Source organism: Manacus vitellinus, unplaced genomic scaffold, assembly GCF_001715985.3.
Source record: "Manacus vitellinus isolate BGI_N305 unplaced genomic scaffold, ASM171598v3 scaffold_14_pilon, whole genome shotgun sequence".
NCBI classification, from domain to species: domain Eukaryota; kingdom Metazoa; phylum Chordata; class Aves; order Passeriformes; family Pipridae; genus Manacus; species Manacus vitellinus.
In genome coordinates this window covers 13,396,761-13,416,356 of record NW_021939063.1, presented here as the reverse complement: position 1 = coordinate 13,416,356, position 19,596 = coordinate 13,396,761, and the positions used below count along the sequence as shown (strand labels likewise).

Here is a 19,596-nt window from a genome sequence, read left to right as displayed (position 1 = left end):
AACCACTTCTATAAAAAAAAAAAAACAAAATACATAATAAAATTTAAAATGTTTTCATTTAAAATTGATTGAGGGAAAACACAACAGCATTCATACTTTTTCTTTTTTTTTTTTCCTAACTGACAATGAAGTTTACAATTTTTATAGCTGGGAGGATAAGGCCTTTAACTAACATGAGTCATATTTACTGTGATTTACTTTTACCCTTCCAATCTGTAATCTTGAAAATATGCTGTTCCCAAATGAAATAGCAATTTTCATGTGATTTGAACTACAAGCCTGCTATAGCTGGGCTCATGTTTGACTATTATCTGACTCCATCAAAATTCCTATTGATCACAACTTTTAATTACTGTAACTACCTCATGCAGGCCTTCCCAAATTACACTGATTCAAATCTGCTAGAATCATGTAATATGGTTTATCCATACTTTTTATTTATTCATTTTTGGAGACCTTTACTCACCTCCCAAGTTTACCACTCTATCAAGTCATAGTTTTCTGTAGAAATGTTTGGTTTCTCCACTGTCCTATTCAATTTTTCCATTCTGGTTTTCATTCAGTATTCTCTATCCTTGTCTGCCATTACGTGGGTTATTACAGTGGTTTCTTAGTTATTTAGCCCAAATTCATCACACTGGTATCTAAGGACCTGCTTTAACATATTAACAAACACTTTAAAGCAATTAATTCAACACGATGCTAAGAAGTTCCCTACACAAGTAGGTGCCCATGCACACAAAATCATTAATATGATGTTGATTTAAAATCTTTATCAGCTTAACTTCTGTTCACTGTGGAAGGAGACATAATGTTAAATTGTGCAAATGGTAGCCCTTCTAAAGTCAGATTATGAGACAGGGAATGTGCACGGAAACACAAATGCCGCCAAATGAACTCAATGAACAACTAGGACACAGATTGCATCCTTCTACTTCTGAGTGCTATCCTACTATATATAAACCTTCATTGCAATGATACTAAAGAGGCAGAAAAAGACTTGTCTTTAAAACCAGCAGCCTGTCACAAATATAAGTTTCTATTCCCAACTCCATCACTCCAATTCACCATATTACAAAGCAGCAATAGTTGACATTTGGATACCAAACTAGGTGATACATCTACTGCCAGAAAAGCAACGTGTAATGAAGCACATTATTCCTCCAGTGTTTTAAACAGGTAGAAACAATAATAAAAGAATTGCCAAGGAAATCCACTGTTCTATTTTTATGCTGTCTGTAGCTCTTCAGACTAAAAATAATTCACAGATGTCATTTTGAAAATTAGCATTTCTATTAAAAAGAAAACCAGACTCATCCTAGTTGATCTCAGACATTGGCTTACTCACCAGAATATTCCACTGAGGCAGATAAATGCATTTGCATGAATAAGGACCTGCACTGCAGGACTTCATAAAAAACACACATGTGGCAAAAAAAAAAAAAGAAAAAGAGTCTAGGAATTAAGTCAGCAATTTTGGCAAATATTTGTGTTATAACTGCAATGCAGTTAATTTAGTTAACTATTCCTGAGATCTGCAATGCAGTTATTTTAGTTAACTATTCCTGAGACCAGATCTAACAGACACTGCTCTACACAATTGCCTGAACAGCATTAACACATTTAAAGCAATTTCACTTTTTAAAGCTTCAAAACACACTGTCAATGCACTTTTGAACCACAAATTCTTCCTGTCATCTTGTTTAATTACAACACATTCTTTAAAACTTAACTTATGTTTGAAAAACAGATTCATAAAAATCTCTCAGTTCTACATTCAAAGGACTTGTTAAATTAAAATAAACTAATTACAAGCCTAAAAATATGGGAATTCAAAATGGGTCATGAGGAGAATTTAGGCATGTCTAGCCAAAATGGTGATCCTGAAGGCCCTTACCTCATCCTGGAGATTCTATTCTCTAAAGACAATACAATTTTTGATGGCAAGATGGGCCAGACCCAGCAGCTGCATCTCTGTGATGGCCAGAGTTTACTGGCCCGGCCAGGGCAGAGCATCTCACAGCTCAGCTTATGTTTAAGCCTGACAGGGAGCTAGGAATGAAACCCACCCCTGCACAGGTGATCTGAGGAGTTTGATCCACCAGGTGCTCTCAAAGCCAGCCTAAGCCAACCTCATAAACACCAACCAGGTGGGTTTCCTACAGAATTCCTCAGGTGCTATTTCTTTCTAAAATGGTACAGGAACAGTCATTCACAGTCTAGCAGCAGCACTACCCATCCCAGGACCCAAATCCCCAGGTCCCTTTCCTTCTTTGGTCTAGGACTCAGAGCAATGTCTTTTAGTGGAATGTTCGAGTCAGTCAGCTGCAGGCTGTGGTAAATGCTGGGACAAAGGTTGGGATATATCAATGTTCTCCTATTGAAGCGCTATCATTGTACAGAAAATAATTCAAGATTCAGTGGGCCAGAGAAAGAACACAAGAGGGAGCAAGAGTCTGTAGCCTAGTGATCTGGGGACTCAGCTGGGAAAAGGAGTCCTGGGTTCTGGCCTTTGCTCCATAGAAGGTTCATGCAATTTATCTAACAGCCTTTCCATAATGTAAGTCTTAGCTTGAATGTGGCCATGTTTTCCTTCCTGATCCAAGTCCATAAATAACCTTTTGCATAATCACATTTATCAATTTGAGTACTGCAAACATCAACATATGTATTGCATGCTTTTAATGCTAAATTTTAAATAGAGAACATCAATAAAACTGAAATTGGCCAAAAACCTGAAAGCTTATTTCATATTCATTTTCCTTTATAAGTACATAGAATACAAGAACTTACTTGTGATCAGGTTAAAAATACTATCAAAATGCAAATACATGTTTTTACCTGTGTCAATAATGGTGCTTTGAATCACTACATTGGAATGAGCTTTTTCACCTCATCTTTCTCAGGATGCGGTAAGATCTTCAAAAAGTTGCAATAATAGTAATAGCCTTCTAACATCTTTATTCTTCTCAGTTTCTGATTCTCACTTAATGGTATTTTCATTTGCTGGTTCTCATTCCCTAGCACAACAGTGCAATGTCATGCAGGCGACTTTAAATCCAAGCAGGGTTACCCTGAAATTCCCACTCCAACAATTTCATGGACATATTTCTGGTTTTGCTAAACATTCTTTTCATAATAGCTTCATTTTGGGCCTAAGCCTACATAACAGGGTCCCTTTAAATAATATTCCATGCCTTGAAAAATATTACAAAAACTGTTATATCAAGGCAAGTTATGCAACAGCTCTCTATGGTTTTAGCATATTTACTCTGTCACGCCATATGTGAGACTGCAGCCTCCACAACAAAACCTTTACACACTGAAGTCATTATCTCTGTGAAGTCTGCAACTGGCATTTAAAACTTATTGATGGCCTGGGTATTGGTGGCTCAGTAGGCAGCACTCTTGCCGGAGGCCCAGGAGGTCAGAGGTTCACATTCTGCTCAAAGAACAAGTTGGACATATTCCAGGTTTGTGTGTGGGCTGTGCTAGACTCCTAAAGGGGCAGTCCTTAGGACAGTAAGAGAAACCTTGGCTTTTTGGGGATATCAAAGTCCTCTTGGAAATGGAAGAGGAAGAGTAAAAAGTGAGTTTAACAAGTGAATGAAACAGTGCATCTGCTGGGGACCTGGACTTAGTTGTGTGCTAAACACGGAATGCTACAACTGCAGTACACTGAACAGTTTGAAACAAGCCATTTTAGTCTCTGTGGCCAGCATATGTTCAAGAGAGATACAGACTGCCAGGCATGTTCAGTATTAGCTGCCTTCCTTAACAGCAGAGCAACTTTGGATTCACGCCACGGAACTGTGACAAATGCACACGCAGTTTAAACAAAAATGCTTTAACACTGGTAAAACTTTAGAGCATACTATATAATTACTGAAAAAAAAATCTTCAGCCAAATATCCAAGTCAATACTAGCAACACACATAGAGAATAATATAAATCAAGATTCAACCTGCTCTGGTGTTAAACTTTGATACTTGAATATCCCAGATGTCTCCCTCCTCCTCTTCTTCTTTATAGACAGGTAAAGATGGATCTCTTGAAGGAACTGGGGATCACACTCTAGGCAAAGGTTGGACAGGTGATCAATGTACAGCATGAGATTTTGCCGTGGCTATGTGCCTCCAACAGTGACTGGATCATCTGGTTTAGAAAAACAATTCAAAATTGTAATATTTTCTAAAGCACTTATTAGGTAAAAACTAGCACAAGGAAGAACAAGCTATTTTTATAACATGGAACATGTCAGAGAACTTCTTCCCATAAAGTTATATTTCATTTCAAAAAATCATTAATTTCTTATTTAATATCTAGTTCATTAACTTTCAATTCCTTAGAAGTCAGACTTTGGAGGATTTTGCCCCATTTCCATTGGCAGAATATGTTCAATAGTTACTGATGAGATATGAAGTTATAAGTTTCAATTTCTTTTTTTTGGCATCTAACACCGGTCTACGAAGTGCCAAGGCCAGGCCTGGCCCATACCTTCAACAGGCTTTGGAGCAAGCCAGTATTTATTAGCCAAATGGGATTCTACTCTGCAGTGCACTTCAGGGAGGTAAGCACAGAGGTTAATGTTTGTTAATGAAGATACATCTCCCAGCACTCCGTTCATTGTCAACAGAATGAAAGAGCATATTCTGAAGGACCACTCAGAGAACCTAAAGTGATACTTTTTCTTCTAACATGTAGGAAGACCGTCTTTTATCTCCCTATCTTTTACATTGTGTCCTTTTTTTTTTTTTTACCATCATGGAAAAACAAATACTGCCCTCCTTCACAGAAATATCCATTAGTATAATGGACCTTTAGGTTTCAGTTTGCTGAAATCAACCTGTATTTAAGCAACAGTGTTTACACACAGTAAAAGAGATAATGAATTACAAGCATTGTGACATCTTTAGGCTATCACACAATAGACATATAATCAATGAGCTGCTTAAATAAAACAAGATATTGATGGCATTATTTCAAGTCCAGAAACAGAGGAACTCATAACATAATCCCAGTACAAATTTTCAAAGAATTATGAGCTCATTTTGTCACTAAAATATGAAAAGAAGCTGTTTCAAGGAATGAAGGATGTCCTCTTAACCTGCTACAACAAATTTGTTTGTTTTTTTCTCTTCTTGGTAAGAAAGCAATTAGGGTTTTTTCCAATAAAAATATCCTTCTCCATATATAAACACTCCTGGTAATCATGTAATTACCTTACCCAATCAGATTAAATTGCTGTCAGTTGAGTTCCCACTGTTGATTAACTTTTGTGTACTCTAAACCTAAATGAAGTCTTTGGTAAAGTCACTTAGTCATTTACAAAGGTGTCTCTATGATTCCAAAAAGTGTAACAGCAATATATTATTTGTTATAATCATCAAATATCCAAGGTCAAGGATAGATCACAGTGGACCCTTTTTTTAAAACGCAAAGAAACACAGAATTAAACTATGTTGCTTATTTTTGTGTTTCTTGCCATGACTTCTAAATGTAATAGTAACCTTTGACCCCCCCACATTAAACACCATAATTATGTAATTAAAACTAATTATGCAATTTAACATACATATTTTTGTCCTACAACAGGCAGGTCAATTACCTCACTCATTGACCTTGGAAGCTTTCACAGTTTAAACAAAACAATGAGGCTTTCAATTAATTTTAAAGTACAAACAGAGAAGGAGCAGCAGAACCACAAGTCTTCACACTGATACTGCATAGATGGATCACTTACAAACCTCTTCATTTTGTATTAGAATAAATCCCTTGATAAAAGTTTTTAAGTGTCTTTCCTATATGTTGCCATCATTAAAAACGTTAACACATTTGTGAACAAATCATATATACATATTCCTTTCTAAATGCAAGAAAGGAGGTCATATAATACATTTTCTTTGTCCCATTTCTTTCTTCAGTATGGTTTCCTCTGCCTCTTCCCATACCTTACTACCTCTCTCCCTGTTTCACCTTCACTTTCTGAAGCCTTTTTCCTTCCCCTGCTGTAGCTGTTGTCTTTTCCAGCTTCCTCTTGCAACCCTAACCCCATCCATGGGGTGGTGTTTCTCATCAGGTCTTGGCAGAGTGGCTCCTGCCAATGATGATCCAGCACCTTGAGGGAACTTTAGACAACAGAACTCTAAAAAACATTCTGAATTTTCCAGAATGGGAAGTTTGGTACAAGTGAGAGACATTTTGTGAAGTTGTTGAAATATGTTTCACCTTCATGATGTCTTTTTTCTCTTTATACACTTAGGGTTATATATACTGCACTGAAGATTTTTTTTAAACTGTACAACAAAGACTCAAGCAGTATTAGAGTGTGTCCAAGGAACTTCTTCCTTTTTACAGAATAAAATTAAAATTATAATTTAACCACATTCTTTTTATTTTCAATAAACTAAATCCCATTATCTAAAGAACAATTCTTAAGGCAAGTGTAAGCCTAGAAGCTCTGTGTTAAAAAGGATCATGTTTTGCTATCCCATTTTTTTCCAATTGCTATCTTAGCTACAAATAGATCTCGCAAAGTTAATAAGCTCAGCTGTGAAGTAAAGGAACAGACAACACATATAGATATAGATGTGTATACATATATACACCAGTCAAGCTTTAAGTTGTTTTCTCTAAACCTTGTTTTATGTGGGGATCAGAAAATAGCTGCTGGAAAAATACAAATGCAAATCTTTGCTGACTTCTTGTAAGTATGGCAAAAATACCTACAGTGCACTTTGTGCTTTGGTGTCACTTCTAACACCATTTTTGGAGTCCTTTCAGTTCTCTGCTTTAATTAGGCCTGACTTGCACAAGGAGCTTGAAAAGATTTCAGTAAACCCTTGACATAATGGAAACAAGGAGCACTGAACTCTGAATGAGGAGTTACAACAGGAAAGAAACAACTTAAGGTGGTAGCAGGCCTTACTGCAACATTAAACCTCAAATTGGATCTGATTTATACAAAGTAAGCCAATATATTGAAATAGTGCCCCAAACTTCTGGACAAAAGTTTGAAGGAAAATAATTTAGTGCATGTGTAGAAATTCTGTCCAAGGGAGCGGAGGAGATTATTCCTTATGTTCTCATTTAACAAAAAGGTTCCTTCTGTTTTGAACGGAACATTAAAATTCTAATTCAGCTCATAGAGCATCCCAAACAGAGTAGCAAAAGAATCTGTGAAGGAGCCCAAATATGGTGCTATTGAAACAGAGTGGATTAGAGGAATTGGGATAGAATCCTACAAGTGGCTAAATAGCAGCAGGAGGTCAGCTTCACAAACAGCAGGATGCTGTTCTTGCCAGACGTGAGTGACATAATACAGGCAAAACAATCAAGATTTCAGCTGATAAATGTATGCCTTAGGAAAAGGCCCTGCTGAAGAAATCTCATAAGCAACACACATTGAGGTAAATTCTGTAGGCCTAATTTACACTGAAGACCATTTTGTCTTATACGAACACGTCACGTTAATCGCGTAGAACAGAATTATTTCTAACATAAAGACAATAATTTTAAGAGCCTAAATGCAGGAAACACGGTAGTATTTGCTTAATGATTCAGTAAACAGATAAAGCAAAGAGCTTTCATAGTTGGACACAGCTTTAATTCTGCCCTGAGCAATTCTATGTATATTACATTAAATATACATAAAAATATTAGCTCCAAATATATATCCAGGATACCCAGAATGAGTAACAGAATCCATGTAACCTCATTAGTTATTCATAAATTCCATATAGCAGCAGCATTAGACAAATTTCAAGGTTGTAAACAGTTGCATTTGTAAAGAGACATATTGAGATATTAAAGATGATCAATATAAAATTTTGATTTCTAAATTCGATAGGATTTTATTAAATCAGACTCTAATTCTGAACATATATTTTTCACTCATACTATTTTCAAAATATCTTTTAAAAGGCTGAGATTCCACTTATTTTCCATCTTATGCTATGAGCAATTAGAAGAAAATTTATTTAATTGCTTTTTAGCTGGGAAAGTGCAAAATATTGTGTGTAAAACATTCACGTCTTCCCCATATTTTTCTCTGTCCTCCATAAAATATCCTTTCAGATTAAATACTTCAGTAAGTTTGAAATAAATTATAATTCTGAGGTCAGATTTCAGCCTGGAGTAGAGGTCACAGTTCCCCTAGACTCTCAGCATATTGTGAAACAAGAATTGCTGAGTGGTGCAGTGACTGCTGGAGGCCTGGTAGAGATCTAGAGAACACTGGAGCACACCTCAGGTCCCTTCACACAGTACCCCTTCTCCTGTGGTGGGGCAGTCTCCCAGCTTAAGCAACCTCCACAGCACAGATTTTATACATTGCAAATAGTATCTCAGCATTTAATATTGCCCCTGACGGATTTCCCACCCCCTTCCCTCCCCCATGAATCCATCAAATCTTTTTTTTATACCAGTAAAAACTTTGGCACTCACAGCATCATGTAGCAAGAAGCTCCACAGGAGAATTGCAGTTTGCAGGAAGAAATACCCCATCAGACTAATCACAGCATGAAGAATAGTAAGTAGCTGTTTGGAATTCACTTTGTCATCAGGGATGGCTTTATACTTTCTGGAACCTCACAGGCATTTGTTTATACTTCATCACTTCTCCAGATATCAACCATCCAGCTGACTGTTTTCATTCAGAAATCAGTTTAAAAGGCAGTTGTGCCTTCACAAACATGAGGTACAGAGAGATTAAGGAAGCAGGACAGAGAAAAGACCAACCAGAAGCCCAAAGGCACAGAGTTCCCCTGCCATGGCTTGGGCAACCACATAAGAACATTTGCAGCAGACACCTGAGGGCATGGTATTCCCTGGCCTTTCTCCAGGCATGACCAGAAGCTCACCTTTAATCTGACCACAAAGTGGACAATTCACATCACATGACTGTATTTTGACAATTTGGTGGACATGTAAATAGATTTAGGGTCATTTCTGCTGCAGAAAGACCAGATTACAGAGCAGATCAAGTTTTTGCTATCGAGCTCCAGTCTACGGATCTTGCAACAAGTTGCCCATCTGTGATCTTAACTTTTATGATTTCTGGAGATCTTTCATAAAAAAGGTACGATCGGGAATTTGGAATGATGGATAGACAGCCATGGCATTCAGCAGCTCCTGCTCTAGCCCCCTGCTCAGCTGAAAAACAACGAGGCAATGCTGCTTTTCTATTACCTGCAGCGTTGTGCTGTTATTGAAATCTGCAGTCATCTTGTTCTCATCACCACAGGGAGTGTGACTTATTTACATGTACGGATGTGCTGCACATTTATAGCATGTTTGGTACAGAGCAGAGCAGCTCTGTAAAAGCTGATTAAGACATTGTGCTGAGCTAAAAATTGGATGCTTTGTGAATATCCGTCTTTTGGCCTTTCCCCAAATGTCTCCCCCCCACAAGCGAGAGAGGACAGCTGGAGTAGACAAAGTTTCTGTACACAAGAGTCTTTTTTTCTTTCCTTTTGAAGGTATTACTTGCCTGTTATTACATTTACATAAAGGATCTTTATTCTTTCCCATATATAGTAAATTGCACTCCCGCATGTGAACGTTGTGCAGCCATTTTCCCCCAAATACAAAACAGAGTTATCCTCACTGTCATTCAAGCTTTTTTTTCCCTCCTATTACAAAGAATTGATGCAAATCTATTTTTGTTTGGCCTGGTTTATGCTGACAGCAATTAATTCTAAAGCCTCAGCATAAAGACATACAAGAATCACATATGTTTTTAATCTACAAGCAAGTTATCCAATTATTTTAGGTAAACTTTATGATCACAACCATTCTTACCAACTCTGATATGATAGACAATTTTCTTCTTAATGGCTTAAGACTAATATACACTGCTATGGGGAATATACTCTTCAACATTCCTCATGTTTTACCTCCTGATCTTGAAATAATAATATAGTCAATGAGCACATTTTGTTTATACTTGTTAGTAAAAAGACACTAAAAGCATGCTGGGAAATAATATTCCATGCCTTAGGACTCAAACAAGTTCTCTTTATAAATAGAGCTTGTGTAAATCACAGACAAAGTTGACAAATTTCATGGATTAGTCATGGTGAAAATATCAGATTTCATGGTTTAAAACAGATTAATAGGAAAATCATATTAGAATCCTGATTACCTAAATTCTGCACCTTGCTGAAGAATGAAATTAAAAATACTGATAATTCCAGAGCCCATTCCCTTAATTACACTTACACTGAGTTGCATAGAGAGGGTAAATATTCCTCATCAACCAAGCGCCTCGTGAACCTCTGAAATCTATATTTATCTACATTAGAATGAGAACATCACAAGTTGCAGAGATCACAGTATATTGAAGCTATTTCAATGCATTATTCCATCAAATTATGCTAGTGTGACATTATTTTGTCATGTTACAGAAAAACAATTAACTAAAGGAAGAAACTGCTTTGAAATTAAAGCTGCTATTTTCACAATTAATTATATTTGGTGCATCTAATTAAAAATTAGGGAAATTACCTCCTAAAGAAGTTTCACTTTAATAGAATATCTCATTATTCTTGGAAAAATATAAAAATCACACCAGTGAAAAAAAACATTTGGAGTTAAGAGAAGCTATCAGTTTTCACATAAAACTTCATGGCTTTTAAGTCGTTCATGATGATGTAATTTAAAGTGAGGCCTTATTTAAAATAGGGGTTACACAGAACCATGTGATTCAAAGAGACTTGTTGACTATATAACGATTTGGCTTGATGCCTACACGCCTTCTACTCAGCTGTACAGACCACTTGTCATCCTTGCATATGAAGGCAGCCAATTTGTCAGACATTTGCTTTAATTCTTTTCCTTTGTCTTCTTTACAATATCTTTCATATCCATCCTGGTCATCAATATCATATATCTGACTGGAGGATGGAAATTCATTTGTGTTTCCGCCTTATTTTCTTTGCATGCAATCCTCCTGGGTCTTATAGGATGTACTTAATAAGAACCACATTACTCTGCTAAAGGAAGTCCTTGAGCAGACTTTGAGAAGCAGTATGGCAAATTAGTTTCAGAACGTGGAAGGTCAGGTCGGAAATAAAAAGCTGCAGTTATCTGCAGTATTTTCTGCAGTTCAGAAAGTAAGAAAGAGAGGTCTAACTTTCAAGGAAGGATTTGTTTGATGTTTTCCCTTTAGAAAGCTGGACCAATTTATGCGTAAACAATAATTCTTGAACATTAGCTGAAACTAATTAAAATTAGCTTTTAGATAAATTCACTTTTGTAATAAATGAGCAATCACACTTATTTTCCAAGTGCACTGTAACGTATTTTTTCCACAAATAAAATATTATTTGCAACAAATTCTATACCATTCAAATATTGAAATTTACATGTGTGTTTGAGTTTGAACATAAATAGCCCTTCAGATGCTTGGAAATGCCAGGTTTATAGCTGTCCTTGCAACCTTAATTCTGCCCCCTGCTGTCTATAAATTATGGCCATTTCTAACTAATGATCACACATTTTTCACTCCAGGGTCTGTGTCATTCTGTTCACAGGACAAATGTTCCTTGCAGAGTGCAGTTGCTTTCAATACTACCAAAGTTTTAAAATGCTGCTTTTGCTAAGCATCTCCCTGAAACTTGCCCGGGCTTCTCTGTGCTGCTCATCACCATATACAGATCTCTCTAGAACACTAACAAACTGCTTTCACCATTTTCTTCGTGATTTGAGAAGAGCATTACTATCTGTGTGAGAAAAGATGGTGCACAGATACTGGGCACAGTTTCAAAAGTCTTTGTTGCAGATGTCTTGGTCATTTGCTCTAATGCATTAGGCTTACTTGTGTAAAGTTCTTTGGATTTTATAGTCCTTTTCAGTTTTTAAACAGTTGTGTAGACTTCAATATGTTACATTTGACACATCTCTAAAAAGTAATATTGTACATTTTATTTTGCTCACTTTGTAGATGTGAAAAAATTACTTTTTTCCTGGCAGCCCAGAAAACTGTTACAGCTGCCCTAAAACTCAGAACCACACCTGGTGCTTCACCACTGGTTTTGCTCCTGATGACCAGATACTTTAACTACCACGGTGGCAGAGTTTTCATTGCTCTGAACTTGCTGAGAGTGCTCTCTACATCTCAGATAGATCATGACTGAACTAACAGAAGTTCACACAATCACTATATTTTGGTCTACACAATTTTTTAGCACATAAGAAATCTGAACCAAGAGAATGGATAGAGGTAAGTTAACCAATAACAGAACTGCTTGTCTCTCCCACAGTTGCTGTTCCATTTAATACGCAACTCAAGAATAAATTTAGTATAATAGGAAGCAAGCATGGAATAGCAGTGAGGTGCTGCAGAAAAGGCAGTAAATGGCTGTATAACTGAAAAGTGCTGTAACATTTACCCAAAAGGGCACCAAAATAAAAACTATATGAGCTACTTTGAATCTGGCACTTTCTAACTTCCAAACTTTCAATTTACACTTCAGTACCCATTTAATGAAGCCATTTTGTTGACTTGCAATATGTATTTGCTGTATTAAAAGACAAAAGTTACAGACAACTTTAATGATGGCTTGTGAGTAGCAGAAGCAAAGTCTGAGCTGCTAAGAGAGACAGTCGAAATACAGGTATGCACCACTTAAAATAAACCTGGTTTTATTGGGGATCACTTCTAATGTGCTGCTAACATACACCTAAGCAAACAAAGGCATTTTGGTTTGCTTTGTTTATTGTTAAGGCACGTTGGAGCATAAACCCATCACTTAGTCTCTGAACAAAATCTGAGTGCCCTCTGGAGCTGCCATGCAAACTAAAACATAGTTAAACATAGGGCTTTGATTCTTTAAACGTGCCAGCTTTCCTTCCCTACTCTGAAATGGATCTGATCAAAAAATCAAATGGACTTCCAAGGAGACTTTTTGTTGATGTCACAGTCAGGTGACTTGAAGAGTGCTGAGCACTGCATATGGTCAGGTCAAAAATGTCAGATCTACTCTTTGTTTTCACCATCTGGTTCTCCATCCCACACATAGACCTCAATGGATTTCTCATTTTAACATCAGTAAATTAAAATCAGCTACAAAATTCAAGTAAATAAATTTTTTCATAGAAGCAATGAATGAATCGTTAAGAGACAATAATAGTCTCAGGTCAATCAAAAACTTTCCTTTTCTACTGACACTGAAATGAGAAGAAACTCCCACGATATTTTCTTTACAATTCTAAGCAAACAAACAAAAAAGCCATGACAAAACCAAATTAAAACCAAAACACATTTGGATTAAATTTGGTCAAAACTTTGTCATAACAATCTGTCCCCCTCTTCTTCTCCTATACTGATAGAAATAAGTAATCCACGTTTGTAAAGTGTTTTAATGACCTCAGATGAAAATTACAGAAATGCAAAGCAGGTATGATTGTTGTTATGATGATGAAAATGTCTCATTCTACTCACTATGTTCATTGCCTTAAGTAACACAGTGGGTAGCCTGTTATTACTAAAGGAATAAACTTTTTCATCAAACACTCTTTATAAAAATATTTCCCTGGAAATGTAACACAGCATGTAGCAAGACTACTACAATTTTCCATCAACTATGAGTACATTCAGCGTAGGTACTGTTTTTAGATAATTTCACTCGAGCTTTTTGGCAATAGTCCCTCTCAAGGAAACCTATATTAACCAGAAATTTAGAGTCTGTTATCCCCAGGCCAGCTTCATTGGAATTTTTAATATGGCACTGTCTATTCAACAGTTGTGTGTAAAATGCCAATAAACTGGCCAGAAAAGAGCTGAAGGGCTAATTGCCTTTTAACTCCACTGTGATGATAAAGTCACGTAGAAAGAAAGGAAAAACTCCCACTGCTTTAACAAGTTTATCTGACTGCCACTTTAACATTCTCTGTCTGCATGCACTTTAGTGCATTCACCAATAAAAGGATAAAAGCAGTCAAAATCCTGTACCCTCAATAACTAAGAAAGTCCAGATTCAAAACGTCTGCTCTGCTGGAATCAGCCCATTAGAACAGCAAGCTTGTTGCCTGGTACTTGATTTCAACTATACAGTATGTATCAAGGAAAAATTTCCTTTTGATGCAAAAGATTATAAATCCTTAGGAAACTGGAGTGAGAGAAGAAAAGGAAGGATACCATTTTGAAATAATAATAAAAAGCAGAAACTGCTTCTCAGAGATGAAGGGTGAAATAGTGCCAATCAAGTCAGTGTTGAAATTCCCATTGACCTTAAAAGGTCAAGGATTTAAACTCAAAATAAAACACAATAGAGGAAAATATAGCATAATGCCATATATCCTTAATGCTGGATAAACATATAATTTTCACTTATTCTCTGTTCCTTCAATTATGTTTTATTATTCTCTCCAATACTTCCCCTTTCAAAAATCCAGTTTTATAAATACAATTTATTTCACCTGAATGAGATTTTTCTACTTAACTCTGCCTTTCTGCACTTTGTGCATACTGTTAATTCTTCTTAATCCATAATTAAAAGTAGGCATCCAGTAATGTCACTGGGGAAGTCAGTACTACAGACAAATGGTTTATTTTCCATTGCCCAGCTGAGTGATAACCCTTCTTGTCCTACTTGATTCCACAAAATGAGAGAGCTTTTAAAAGACATTTCACAGAATGAAAGGAAGAAACTAGTGGTCATTTAATTTTTTGCTAAATGTGTATTCACTTCAACCAGAGAAGGAGCACAATGAGCTCTGATACTGAATTGACCTGTTCCACTTAATAAAATAAAAGCAGCAGTAGAGGCATTGTGATTGCCAGCTGCAAACCACTGAGTGTTGTTTTTCTATTAAAAATCTCTTCCATATTTTTCTTATTGTAACCTGGAAAGAGTACAAAATCTGAAATCCAATGGAATTTCTATAGAAAAGAATACTGTTAACACTGGAAGTTCCTTAAGTACTCACCCAAGCAAATGTTATATCATATTACAGTGAAATTTAAAAGCAGAAGTTCAAACTAAAAATGAAGTGTCCTTCAAAACAGACTCATGTGCATCAGAGCCTATGCATTAATGTACTTATTTCCATACAGCTTTGCATTTCCCTTCTCCATCACTTGGTAATTTGTTCCAGATTTTGTTATTTCTTTCACATTTGAAGGTACATTGTTCCACATTTGAGTGATGAAAGACTGAACCGGATGGAAGTACAGTGAAATGTTAGAGGGAGAATGAAAACAAAAATGAAGTTAAATTTTCAATTTATAAGGTAGTAACAAAACTAAAGAAAATATAGTGCTCAGGGAGACACAGAATGGTCATGTTCACAGCACAAAATAAACAACTTAGCTATCCTTCCAAATTTAAAATGCCAATACCTAAGGGAAGCAATGAATTTATCGCTAATACACTACTTTTAGGTTGTCACTGCAGTTCAGGGGCATTCTTAAAGCTTAGATCTTTCTTACTAGATTAGAAGGCAGAGTAAACTAAAAGATCAAGCTAATCTAGGATAAACTTCTTTTCCACAGTTCAAAGGCATTGGCCTTTCCACAGGTTCAATTGCAGGTTCCTTTGAAGATGTGCCCTAAAGTTCATTAAAGAAATTTCACTGACTTGAACTGATTTCAACATTAAAAAGATAATGTGAGAGCTTCATTGCCAGAAAGAACATGACAGACTGACTTTGAAGCCTTTTTAGGTGGTATTAGATTATTTTTTTTATTCTTCCACTAAAAGCCTTTTTTATTTAAACAGATCTTCACATTTAAATCCTTAAGAATACTTTAAAAATTAAATGAAAAATTCCCTTGGAAATACAGATTTTTAAAAATCCAGTAAAAAAAAAATCACTACTTAATTCTTTCTATAGAATCCAAACTCACCATCACTGATTTTTCTGCCCCTCAGTGACTGTCCTTAACAGAAAACCCAGGTGGTATTGCTGCTTATGCAGCATCTGTGCATAGAGCTTTGAAAAGAATTCTAGTGGCACGAACAACTGCAGGATTTAACAATATAAGATTTAAACAGATTTACATAGTCTTTGTCTTAACAACAGGTGCTCCAGAGTCTGGGAAGAAGAACACATTGCTTAAGATTTCCTCAACCTCTGTTGAAATCCAGAGAGACATACCTGCTGATTATAACTCCAGAGTTATACTTGGTCGTTAAGATAAACATTTGGTTTCCTACACTAGGATAAATGCTTATCTCCTTATTCAGAAAAAAAGAATACTACAAACATACTTTCAAGACTTGTTATGAAATAGCTTGCAATGCATTACAATTATATACCTCTTTTAGTACACAATTCTGCACGGATGACATGAAAATAGCTAACACACAGACAATTTACCAAAACAAGGGCAAGTATATCAGTATCAGTTTTCTGAATAACCAGGTACCCTCTTAACTTTCTAGCTGTGGTTCCTGGTTACTACAGACTTCAGACTTCTGCACCAGACTCACGAAACAGTTTTCTTGAATTTCATTCCATTTCATCTTTACTCTAAATACTAACTTACTGACCAGATCCTGTCAAATAAAAAACCCATCACGGAGTCTGACAACTATTATTTTGTAAACACTGCTGATGCATGGACCTCGTCTCCTTGGACAATAAATTCTACATATTTAGATAAACCAAATACTTTCATTGCCTCAAAAAACTCCCTACAGGACAAGTCAAATATTCTGGCAGAACTCTATTCCACCTTTAAGTTTTTCTACCTTGAATCTTTATGAGAAAATCCTAAACAGAGAACTGTCATATGTACCAAGGTTCAATTGCAACACATCATCCTCAGCTTTCTGATTTATCCTTTGTTACTGTTTCTCTTCACAAAAGAACGCAGCTGTCTCATTTACCCTATTTATTTTATTTACTTTGCTTTTTTGAGTTCAAGATTTTATCTTGTAGATAAAAAAAAAAAAAGTGATAGAACTACTTATCAATGTTGAGACACTTAGGCATTGTAGTAAAAGTTTTCAGGCTCTGTAGCTCACTCAAGAAAGCTGTCATAGCAGAATAATGCAATTGATTACAAAATAATCATTAAAAATATTACAAGCTGACTGGTACAGGTATACACATTGAGAATCAAACACTGAAATTGGTACAGGTATACACACTGAGAATCAAACATTGAAATTCATATTACAGCTTTTGTTACTTAGCAAATCTCTTGCTGCATATTCAACCTCTTGCAGGGATGAAAAAGCAAATATTTTATTTATTGAAAAGATATTGAGAAGTTGATCTTTCTGTCACCCACCTAAATGTTAAACCACATAACATGATTAAAGCCTAGACACCCATCAAATTTTTTTATCTTGCATAAAATCTACTTTATGTGTATTCCTCACACAGAAAAAACTGCTTGGGTATAACAACATTATCAGCTTACAAGTTGAAACAAGCAAAGTGTACAAAGTTCCAGGATTGAGGTTATCTGTTCAGCCTGAAGTTTGCACCTTATTAGGTATTAGTTATGACACAGTCCTTAACGCTGCATATTTTGTTTCTCCCCAGGACTCCTGCCTCAGTCAGTACACAGAGTGAATGCCAGGCCCTCACCCACGACCAGCTGGCCAGGATGTTGGATATATCTGATCTTCAAGCTGCTTGACTGAACGCTGTTCAAAAACTAATGTCAAAACAAAACAATTCCTTCATTCAGGCTTTTCTAGGGCATCTTTTATTATGACATGACTGCCTTCATTTACCTATCAGCACCCACTACTTGGTCGACTTGCAGTTATCCTCATCCCTCTGGACTCTCTTCCCCTACCATCAGGGATTTGGCTCAGCCAGTTCTAATATTCCCTCCATCTTCCATTCATTCTTCTCTGTGTACTCCAGCCTCCACCCTGCCCTCCAACCCCCATCTCACAACCCCCTTCTGCAGAGTTTAGCAGTCCCCATTCCTCTCCTTGTCTCCTGAGCCACAAACCATTCCCACCCGTGTGCACAAGCACCTCAGCTCCATCCTACCCCACATCTGAGTTGCCCTTTTTTTTTCTTTTGAGGTACATTGCCTAAGAATCTCATGGAAAGAGGGATTCTTCTAATGTAACCGAATTTAACATTTTCTTGGAAAACAAAAAGCACACCCATTAAATGAATACTGTTCAACTGCTAAAACTCAGGAGACCATCTTGAAGAAAATGGATCAGTAAATCTTTTCAAACAAGTTGTCACTCGTATTGTTTACTACCTTGTTGTTTGTTTTTTTTTTTCCTGTATTCTCTGTGCTGGAAATAGCTGAGACTTTTCAGCTAAACACCTGGAACCATTTGTGCAGAGTATAAACTCTTCAGACAGATACTCACTTGGCAAGTGTCCCAAGTAATTTTATAAAATTATCAGCTAAAAGAAAGGATTTCTTTATGGGAAAAGTCAGACAACCTCTATAAGCAGGTCTGTAAACTGGGAATATATAATGCAGATAAATAAACCCCATACTACTGCTTTATTGTAATGACTTATTTAATTTCTTTCCTTTTGCTGTCAGAAAGGAAATTCTGAAGTGCTGCAATTTGCAATTATAAAATAAAAAGATGTGGAAAATCTTGGTTGATAATTATGTTAAAGTAGCTGTAAAACTCTATTAAAACCTCAGCAGAACAACTTAATAAATATTGTAAAAGTTCTTAATAAAAATTGCATTAATATAACTTTATGTTAATTTTTATTTTTCACACATTGATATACATTTTCATATATTTATATAATTTTGATGTCCTTATTAAGCATAATAGAAATAAAAAAATTACTGTATGCATATATTCAATAGAAGAAAAAAGGATATATAACACTTTCAAGCTACCGTATTGACAGCTGATTAAATATATTTAAATCTATCATAATAATTTTTCTTTTTTTTCTTTTAAAATTTTGTAAAATATTAGTGTTCACAATGAAATTAGGGGCATAATTAGTCACAAACCACGTCAATACTAATAGATAAATACCAAATAACTTATGTACAGGTCTTCATAATTCAGTTTCTCAAAATGAAATATAATTGCTTCTCCTTGCGAGTTACTTTGGGAAGTTTAAATTTATTAAAAGAGAACACATTAGCAGCAGCAATTAACACCAGATATTATGATTAAAGATACAATCAAAGGCCTCTCAGAGGAACGTAATGCATAAACTATATACATAAAACCTAAAAACAATAGGCTGCCTTCAACAGCACCCTTATGCTTGGGCAGAGATGGTAAAACTGACTTTTATGGTTTGATGTAAAAGGTAATGGTTGACTTTTAGTCGACATTGATGGATTGTAGATCACACCTTCAAACCCAGCTGGAGGAGTTCCAGTTTTCATAGGTGTGATATCACTATCAGTAGTGCTACCACAGTCAAATAATTGACCAGTGACATCACACTCAAATTGTAAGATTTTATTTTGAGGCCATGGGCTGCCACGTGTTTAATACTACAGTGTGCCATGAGGGCCCTTAAAACATTTCCTTTTAATTTTTTTTTCTTCTGTTAGCTGGATTATTAACTGTATTAGCAGTATTTCCTACTCTGCATATAGGAAATACCTGATCATACCAGTAATACCTTGTCTAACTGTAAAAAAAACTAAAAGGAAACTATCCACTATCCTACACT

The 19,596-nt window shown here is 35.9% G+C and overlaps 1 protein-coding gene across 8 annotated transcripts in view; it reads right to left on the bottom strand.

Annotated features, from left to right (window-relative positions):
* ERC2 (ELKS/RAB6-interacting/CAST family member 2) overlaps window positions 1-19,596 on the bottom strand; it is a 424,893-nt gene that overhangs the window by 53,936 nt on the left and 351,361 nt on the right. For all 8 annotated transcript variants that reach the window (XR_001920133.2, XR_001920134.2, XR_001920135.2 and 5 more), the window contains one exon: window positions 3,965-4,155. The gene's annotated coding sequence lies outside the window, so the exon portion shown is untranslated. The remainder of the gene's footprint in view (window positions 1-3,964; window positions 4,156-19,596) is intronic.